General features: G+C 41.8%; 1 pseudogene; it reads right to left on the bottom strand.

The window, feature by feature from the left end:
* Positions 1–3,362: 3,362 nt before the first annotated feature.
* Positions 3,363–6,245, bottom strand: LOC103677376 (annotated as a pseudogene).
* Between the last annotated feature and the right edge of the window lie 3,151 nt (positions 6,246–9,396).

The raw sequence follows: 9,396 nt of genomic DNA, 5'->3' as shown, positions 1-9,396 counted from the left end.
AGTGCCCTTCCCAGCTTTCTGCAGGCTCATACGTGGCAGGCTCCCATATTTGCTAATGCTTCACTGCCGTAGGCTTTGCTGGGCTGAGTTTACAGACCCTGAAATCTTAATGCAACAATGATTTATCTCTTGCTTATACAACATCCAGTGAGTGCTGGGGGGCTTTTCAAGGGCAGTTTTCCCCCATGAGACTGATGTAGGGATCGTGGTTCTTCTAGCCTATGAGGTCATCACCTCAACAAATGGCTCCCAGTGTTCCTATGACTAGGGGTAAAAAGAGGGGAATTGGCATACACATAATTGGGAGAACAACATTTATTATTTTTTTCTAGGAAAGGTTGCTGTAGAGATAAAAATTTTTAAATTCGAAGATACTTTATAAACAACACTTTACTGTCCATTGTGTGGGATTTCACCTATTACTGATAAGTAAAATAAGGATGCTGATGATCTCCTTTGTATGCTGTGGACATATCAATGGAATTTTCTCTTTCATTCTGTGTTTGTGTGTTTTCCATAGAATTCACAACATTACACTTATTTTGGGAGAGTATGGGTGATTTCATTTAATAAATATGCGATTGGGAGAGAGGGATTATTCATTAAGTTTTCTCTTTCTAACTCTATTGCATCTGGAATGAAAATCAGCTGAATTCACATACGAAAGGAAACTATTTGCTGTCCACTTTGTCAGAATGAGGGCAATGAATTTGTTGATGCTTGTGCATCCCTGCTTGGGGTTTTCAGTAGGCGTTCATGGTGCTCCAACCAAATCTTGGGTTTTGGTTTTAAGAGTCCAGCTGCATATTCACAAATAGGTCCTTTGAAATGAACAGTTATAATAAAGAAGAATCTGGTATGTAGTTCCCATTTATGTAGTTCATGATTCTGTGGGCCAGTGGTCCTTCTGGTTTCACTGGGCTTAGTCACGCATCCTCAGCTTCCTGTTGGCTAGTCAGCTCTGCTTCTGAGGGTTCTGGCTACAGGCTGGGTGGCAGTGGAGACGACTTAGACAAGTGTCTTTCATCTTCCTGCAGGACCACCCAAGCTTGTTCACATGGAAATTGGGCAGGATCCCAAGAAAGAGAGAGGGAGGCGTACGTAAGGCGCTGGATCCCAAGGCTTGGAACCGGTAAGTTCTCAGTTCTGCCACATTCTATTGGCCCGACAAGGCACAATGTCAGCCCATATTCAAGGAGTGAGAAAGTGGATTCTAACTCATCGTGGCAAGAGTTGTAAAGTCAAGTACAAACAGACACAGAAAAAGGAAGAAAAATGATTTATGGCCACGTAGTAATCTACCACATAGGACAGACACTCGAGAAGTGCAGCCTGAGGTATCAGAATTGTTTCTCCACCTAATACTAGCCAGTGGAGAAAGCAAAAGTCAGAAGTATGTCTTTGAAAACGAGGCCTTTCTAAATAGTTCTCCCCGGCTTGCCCATCTCTATCACTATTAAATACAGATCTTTCAGAAAATAGTCATTCTTTTAAAACTAAAAGCTTCAGTTTTTAAGCTCATTTATTTTCCAGTGGAAGTAGTTTTCTGAAAGAGGAAGTGTGTTGATTGCATCGAGAAGGACCAGCATCTTGTCCCCATGGTAACAGCATCTTGAATTCTCCAAGTGTTCACCACCTGGTGTTTTGAGGCCCAATAGCCTTAAGTATCATGTTATAAAATGTGAGAGAAAAAATCTACACGTACCACACGTACAAGGACAGTGGCCCCACAGGTGCTGTTTGGTATCAGATCATTCTGCGCAGAATGATCTGATACCAAATAGCACCAATACCAGATACTCCTTCTAACAACATTGGAGCAGATTATGTTGTAATGCTTTCAAGGTTTACTGCACATGTGCAAATACACAGAAACAAAATTCTTGAGTTCTGAATGGAAACAAAACTCATAGCAGCTATAACAGTCCTATCGTTAGTTACTGGAATATTTGAAATTATTACACATGTCCTGACTTACTGTAGTCTTTTAAAGAAGATGTTTGAGAAATACAATGTCTAAGTCCTAAGATGTTTGTGTGGGTGGCTGCCTTTCCATGAAAATTGTCCTCTTTCCCAAAACCCTTGTCTTACTAGGTGTCAGTAGGGCTTTTGAAAATTAGAATTTAGAATCAAACTAAACTACATCTCCATGCAGTAGTTTCGGGGAAGTAAATGACATATTTAATATCTGTCCATATCCATGACTTTTGTTAAGCTGCACAGGAACCAGGCGAGAACAGTCTTTGTTCACTGTGGTAGCTGAGTGGCCGCTGTTGCTGCTGAAACTGTAAAGCAATTTTCTATTGTAAAACCTGTAGTAATAGAATTCGAGAAAGGTGGATCCCTAGGGGGATTGAAGCAGGGATGAGTGCGGGATGTTTTTGAATGAGTCACTGGGTAGGAGTGGAGGCATTTTTCAGATTAGAAGCAGGAAACTAGTGGGTTGCTGGGAAAAGTGGACATGAGCTTTGAACTAAGAAGAGACAGGTCTCCCTGGATCCCAGGAAATATCTGCCATGAGGCAGAGAAGTTCCCAGGATGATGTCATCCACCTGAAGGGGACACCGAAGGTGAGGAACCTAAATTCTGATACCACATACAGTAGGTTAAGACTTGCCACTCAGTAGCTGGTGTGATCATGAAAGAAGTCCATGCAAGCAGCATGCTTTAAAAACTGTAAAGCAGTGTCCAAAACTCTTTCCTCTTCCTTGAGGACCCGCAGGGCAAGGAGTGAGGTAAAAGAGGGCAGGTGCAGTGTTAAGAAAAGGAAAATGCTATCGATGTGCATCCCCCCCCACCCCCCCTGCTCCTGCCAAGCTACAGAAAAGCTGCCTCGTATGGGCTTAGAGATCCTGGGTCTGAAGAAAGGAATATTGAGTGGAAGAAAGAAACAGGGAATCTCTGCACCTTTACAGTTCTGCTTCTCAGATCACTTGGCATCTGGACATCAGTTATCTGAGGAAGGGGAGTTTATCTCAGCAAAGATTTGTTTTTGCTTATACGTGGGTGCCCTGGAATTGATGCACTTTTGTGAGGGAATATCAGTGTGTTTGCTTACTAAGTGTTGGCCCAGACGTGATGGGTGTTATATAAAATTCAATATATGTACTATATTACTTTATGTAATTAAAATCTAGTCCCAGGAATTTCATGTAAGAGACTGTGGATGTGTATTATTTCCACATCAGAGGTTGAAACTGAGGCTTTGTGAGGTTAAGCGCCTGACTTAAGGTCACATAACCAGGAAATGGTGGATTTCAACTCAGGTACATTGGATTATGGTGTCTTTTTCTACTGCCTTTATTGATAAATAGGTTACAAAGAAATAAGTAGAGTGATGGTTTGTTGGAGAATAAAAACTTGGGCAGGATCTCTGTGTCTCCACCCCAGCTCTAGCTTCCAGCCTCCGCCTTCCTACTGGCCAGTTTGGACGATGAGGCCTTGGTGGGCATGCCCGGCCTCCTCAGGCCCTTGGGGGCTTCTGTCTTCCGGGGCAGGGGTTCAGGCACCGTCTTAGACCTGCCACCCCGGGGAGGAGCAGCAGCCTTGGCTTCGGGCCCCTTCTTGGCTGCATAGGCAACGAACTCTTTAGGGACGTGGTTTTCCTTCTTTTTGGCTGGAGAAGCAGCGCCATTCTTGCCCTTAGGGACTGTGGATTTTGCACTCTGACTCCTAGCTTTTGTTTTCCTGTGGGCCTTACCACCTTGGCTCCTCCTTCTGCCTTTGACCTTTGACTTCCCTGTGGGCCAATGGCACTGGGAGGGGGCCGTGTGGCCTTGTCTGGCTGTCGAGACAAGGTGTCTTTTTCTACAGCTACTTGCAGCTGGTTTCAGCGAACACTTTGTTTTTGGGTCAGGGAATTCTTTTGATGCACCGCTTTTAAAAGAATAACGAAAGGCTTTTGAGAGCTGTAGCCATAGGCAGACATTCACCATCAATCCGTCATGACTCTGTAGAAGATGGAGAAACCTTCTATGGTTCTTTTAGCTTGCAGCAGACTGTTCATTCTGTTCACCTTTCTCTTTAGCATTAGTCCCTGGATGACATACTGGCTTCCAGTCATCTTCTACTGAGTGTCCTAGCAACACAAATAAAATATGGTGAGAGCAAAGGGAGTTCCAAACAGTATCTCTGGGCCATCAACATGTGACGTCTGAATCTTGTAATCATCGTCACTCTTTACAGACCTTGATTCTTCATCTCTGTCTCTTTCTGTGTTCTTTTGTTTTTCTTTTACACACTCCGGGGCAAGAATGTTATCCCTTTTTATTTAATTTAATTAATTTATTTTATTTAAATTCAGGTAATTAACATATAGTGTATTATTAGTTTCAGGGTAGAGTTTAGTGAGTCCTCAGTAGCATATCATACCTAGTGCTCATTACATCATGTGCCCTCCTTAATGCCCATCACCTGGTTACCCCCTCCCTCAACCCCCTCCCTCTAGCAACCCTCAGTTTGTTTCCTATGATTAAGAGTCTCTTATGGTTTGTCTCCTCTCTGATTTAATCTAATTTTATTTTTCCCTCCCTTTCCCTCTGTTCATCTGTTTTGTTTCTTAAATTCTGCATATAAGTGAAATCATATAATATTTGTCTTTCTCTGACTGACTTATTTTGCTTAGCATAATACCCTCTAGTACCGTCCGCGTTGCTGCAAATGGTAAGATTCCATTCTTCTTGATGGCCGAGTAATATTCTGTTGTATATACAGAGACGGAGAGAGAGAGAAAACAAGAGAGAGCAAGAGAGTAAGAGCCTGGTCTCTCTCTTCCTCTTCTTTTTTTTTGGGGCAGGGGTCTTTTTTCAAGTTTTTACTTAAATTCCAGTTAGTCAACATACAATGTAATATTAGTTTCAGGTGTAGTTTCAGATTTCAGTGATTCAACATTTACATACAAAACCCAGTGCTCATCACAAGTGTCCTCCTTAACCCCCATTAGTCCAACCCCTACCCACCTCCCCTCCAGCAGCCCTTAGTTTGTTCTCTGTAGTTAAGTCTGTTTCTCTTCCTTTTCTTATAAGGACACTAATTCCATCATGGAGGCGGCACCCTCATGACCTCATCTAAACCTAATTACCTCCAAAGGCCCCCGTCTCCAAATATTACTATACTGGGACTTAGGGCTTCAACATATGAATTTTTGGGGGAACAGAATTCAGCCCTTATCATTATCTATTTTACAATCACATCCTTTTAATATTTAAAAATGCTACGTATAACTCTGGATTGGGAATCAAAAAGTTAGGTTCTGTTCCCTGCTTTAGTAGTAGGAAAAACAGTCCACATCTTTGGGCTTCTGTTTCAGCATACATTAAAAAAATGGGGTGGAACTAAATGATCCCCATATAATACCCTAGTTTAAGTAATTTTGTCAGGTGTCCTAACACTATGTTACATGTATAACAGCCACACAGAAGTAGTAATATCTCTAAAGTACACTTCAAAGACTTTTTTGTAACTTCACTTTTTCTTAGTAGTTTGTAATCTATACATCTTTTCTGAGCTGCTACTAATAAACATTTTCCATGTTTCACAGATTTTGGGGTAATTTTTTCAGCTTCTGCTCGATGGATGTTTATATTGTAATAATTACCTTTTCTCTTATTTAGTTTTTTTCCTAATGTTGTGTTTCCTTTTGTTCCTTTTTTTGGGGGGTGGGTAGCTTGGATTTTGCTGTTTGGGGAGAGAATTGATAGAGATAGCGCAGTGGTTACATGAGGTTAAAAAGTTGTAAGATGAAAATCCTATGTTTTAAGAATATAATTTATATACAATTTATAGTTTCCAAGATTAAACATTGACATGATCTCCTTTTTAAAACTAAGAAAGATACAAGATCCTTAGTACATGTGTTCTAAAGTATTCTTTCAGGGTGGGCAAAAATCATGCAAGATATTTAAAAGATTTTTTTTCCCTAAAAGACTCTTCTAAGGTAGCCCTGAATATGTCATTTCAGAATGTGTAAAGAAATAAAACTGTCACCTGTTCAGGTCGGGTGTGACTTTGTCCTTTGTCTTTTCTGTCACACTAGCCTGCAGTCGTTTGCTTAATGTGGCCCACTTTTCAAAGATATGATTGTGTGGGTTTCAGGGGTCTGTCAGCTCTCCTTTCCCCAGATGCTCTGGGCCTGCTGTAGGCCTCTAGACACCTCTGACCGAGGCAAGTCCCAGAGTCGCTAACTCTGAAGAGGCTGCTGATCCCCGGACGGATGACAAGATGTGCTGAGCCTTGGGGACAGACATGGCAGGATGTTACTAATAAAAGACAGCCCTGCTGCCGAGGAAGGGGAAGGAAGCAGATGTGAGGGCAAGATTCAGGTGACAACCTGGGCATTATAGAGCTACAGGATGTTATGGAAGAGGGAGAAACGTAAGGTGGCATTTGGTAGTATGTGCAGAGGCGAGACCTGAGTGTGGGCGGTGGAAGCTGTGGCTTTCAAAGATTTCTGACCTTCTGCCTGCCAGCTTGGAATTAGATTTCTTGATGGAGGGGGAGGAGGAGGGAAGGGGTGAAAAAGGCAGATGCCAAGAGAGATTAGTGACCTGGCAACCAGACAGAAGGATGCTGAGGCTGGCACCTGAGGCAAAGAGGGGCAGAGCAGTGTAGCTCTAGATCCAACTCCCAGGGCTGAGTGCCAGAGTTTCAGCTGCCAGAGAGTGGCCCAAGATGTCCTCTTCTGTTGATAGCAGAAAGTAGTCTGGAGAGAAATTAAAAAAAAAAAAAAAAAAAAGCGAAATTTAATATCTTTGGATGGGTTTTTAAGGTGGCATTCAGAAGCGTATTCAGCTGCCTTTCTCCCGTCAGAGAAGCATAACCTCTTGTAGCCATTTGATAATGCCTTTTTTTTTTTTTTAAATCCCAGCAACATTGCCACATTTCCCATTCCAAGACTGAGGCGGTGAGATGTGACTACAGGCTTTCCCATTGTCCGGCTTTGAATACTAAGTGACTTTTCCAAATGTTGACCCAGAACACTATCATTTTCTCGGAGACAAGACTCACTGATTCCATTAGAATACAATTTTTTTTGCCACATAAATCAGGAAACTTTAAATGTAGGGGCTTCGTTCCAGGGCTTTGCTTTCAGCTCTCACTGAGCTTCGGTTCACTGTCCTATATCACTTTAAACACTAGATGTCGCTGTTACTTGGTCCTTTGTGTGACAGAAACCAGGAGCAGGGGGGAAATCTTCAGGAGGGGAACCTAAGTCTGTCTTAGGCGGATTTCAATTTAAGACCTCTTTACCTGGCATTTTTATCCGAAAGCAGACGCTCCGTATGTTGTGTTATTTGGATGCTATTTCCTTTTTTTTTGTTTTTGAAAGGGAGAGACTGAATTAAATTTCTTTCTGCGTTTCTTCCCACCAATGCACCTTTCCCTCTAGTCTTAGTAATTCTTAATTCTCCCTTAAAATGTGGTTTTCAGCTCTATAATATGAGGACTGTTTGTTAGCAAATTTGGAAAATCACCATGCTGTGGATATTGAGAATCTATATATGGATTCCAAATGTTTCTCTTCTAATCTCTTCAGAACCTTAGAGAACTTCAAAATGCTGTTTCTCATTTCCTTTGGAAAAAATGATGTGACATTAGCCCCAACTAGGGAGAGAATCCCGTGAGGGCATGGTGAGTCGGGGTTAAGGACTCAGTCTTCATGCCTACTATCAAATGCCCTTGAACGCAAGGGACGGAAGTTGCCATGAGGTTCAGGTTGAGTGGTGGTGTTAGGCACACAAATCATTTGTTTTCCTGCTAAACTTCCTTCAGTTTTATTAAAAATTGGATACAGGTATATGTTTTAAGATGTGGTCATTGGAGTGCCTGCATGACTCAGTTGGTTGAGTGTCTGACTCTTGGTTTCTTCTGGGGTCATGATCTCAGACCTCGGATTGAGCCCCATATCGGCCTTCGTGCTCAGCGAGGGGTCTACTTGTCTCTCTCCCTCTGCTCCTTCCTCTCTCTCTTTCTTTCTCTTAAATAAATAAATAAAATCTTTAAAAAAAGATGTGGTCATTGATTAATATATAGAAGAACATTATTTCATCATGAAACTAAATAATGTATCTAAATAATAATACATTTATAAAATTCCTTTTTGAAAATAGATGAGTTATTATAGCATGTTAAGTGAAGCTGTCTCAGCATAATTTCATCATAGCAAATGATAGGCGGTAATAAGTAATAACAAGATAATAACATTAAAAAAAGAAAAGAACATTTTTAAAAAGATTTGAGAGGGAGAATGAGAGAGAGAGTGAGTATGGGGAGGGTCAGAGGGAGAAAATCTTTAAGCAGACTCCCCGCTGAGCTGGGAGCCTGATGCGGGGCTGGATCTCATGACCCATGAGATCATGACCTGAGCCAAACCCAAGTGACACTTACCTGACTTAGCCACCCAGGCGCCTCCAGAATATATCTTAAAAAACAAATTAAGGCCAAACTTAAGTTGCTGATCCAAAAATGAATCAAGTTGGTTTTTTTGAACTTCATCTCACAGCATTTATTTTATTTTATTTTGTACAGGTCTTGAACTCATGACCCCGAGATCAAGACCTGAGCTGAGATCAAGAGTCAGACATTTAATTGACTGAGCCACCCATGTGTCCCCATCCCCAGGTACCTGCAGCATTTAATACTGCATCTTTAATGGTTGGCTGTTCCCAACGATTGCTAAGCCAGTCCACAGGTAAACTAGGACTATACCAATCTGTTTTCTCTTTAGTTGTGATGCCGCAGGATTTATAGATTACTCTGTTGTGCTTTTATGCCCTAGCGCTAACTCTTGACTGTGGGCCAAGTGCCAACTCATTCTTACTCAGGTTGGGACAGTTGTGTCTGAGGTGAAGTTGCCACAGGCAGTTCTGATGTCACTTCAAGAATTTGTGGGGTCTTATTCTCTCCTCTCCTCTTCTCTCAACTTTCCCCATTTTCCCCTTCCTTTCCCCTCCTCTCCACTTCCTTCACTTCTCTTTTTTCTTTCTTTCTTCCTCTTCTGACTTCTCCTTGTTTTCTGTGTGTATGATCTTTCAATTTATTGTGGAATTGTGTTAGAGACACAATCACGATCAATTAGTTCCCTGGGGCTTCCATAACAAATTACCACAAACTTGGTGGCTTCAAACAACAGGAATTTATTCTTTCAGTTCTGGAGATCAGAAATCTGAAACCAGTTTCCTGGGCTGAAATTAAGGGCTGCTAGGAAAATCGGTTTCCTTGCCTTTTCCTGGCTTTAGAGCTACATTGTGTATTCTTTGGCCTGGGGGCTTCTTCCTTCAAAGCCAGCAGTAAAACTTAATCTTCAGATCTCTCTGCTGAGATTATGACATTGTCTTCCCTCTTCTGTGTCGGATATCCCTCTGTCTCTCTCTTGGGACAATTCTGATCACACCAAGG

The sequence above is a fragment of the Ursus maritimus genome, unplaced genomic scaffold (assembly GCF_017311325.1).
Source record: "Ursus maritimus isolate PB19 unplaced genomic scaffold, ASM1731132v1 scaffold_4, whole genome shotgun sequence".
NCBI lineage: Eukaryota > Metazoa > Chordata > Mammalia > Carnivora > Ursidae > Ursus > Ursus maritimus.
This window is presented reverse-complemented; position numbering and strand designations above follow the sequence as displayed.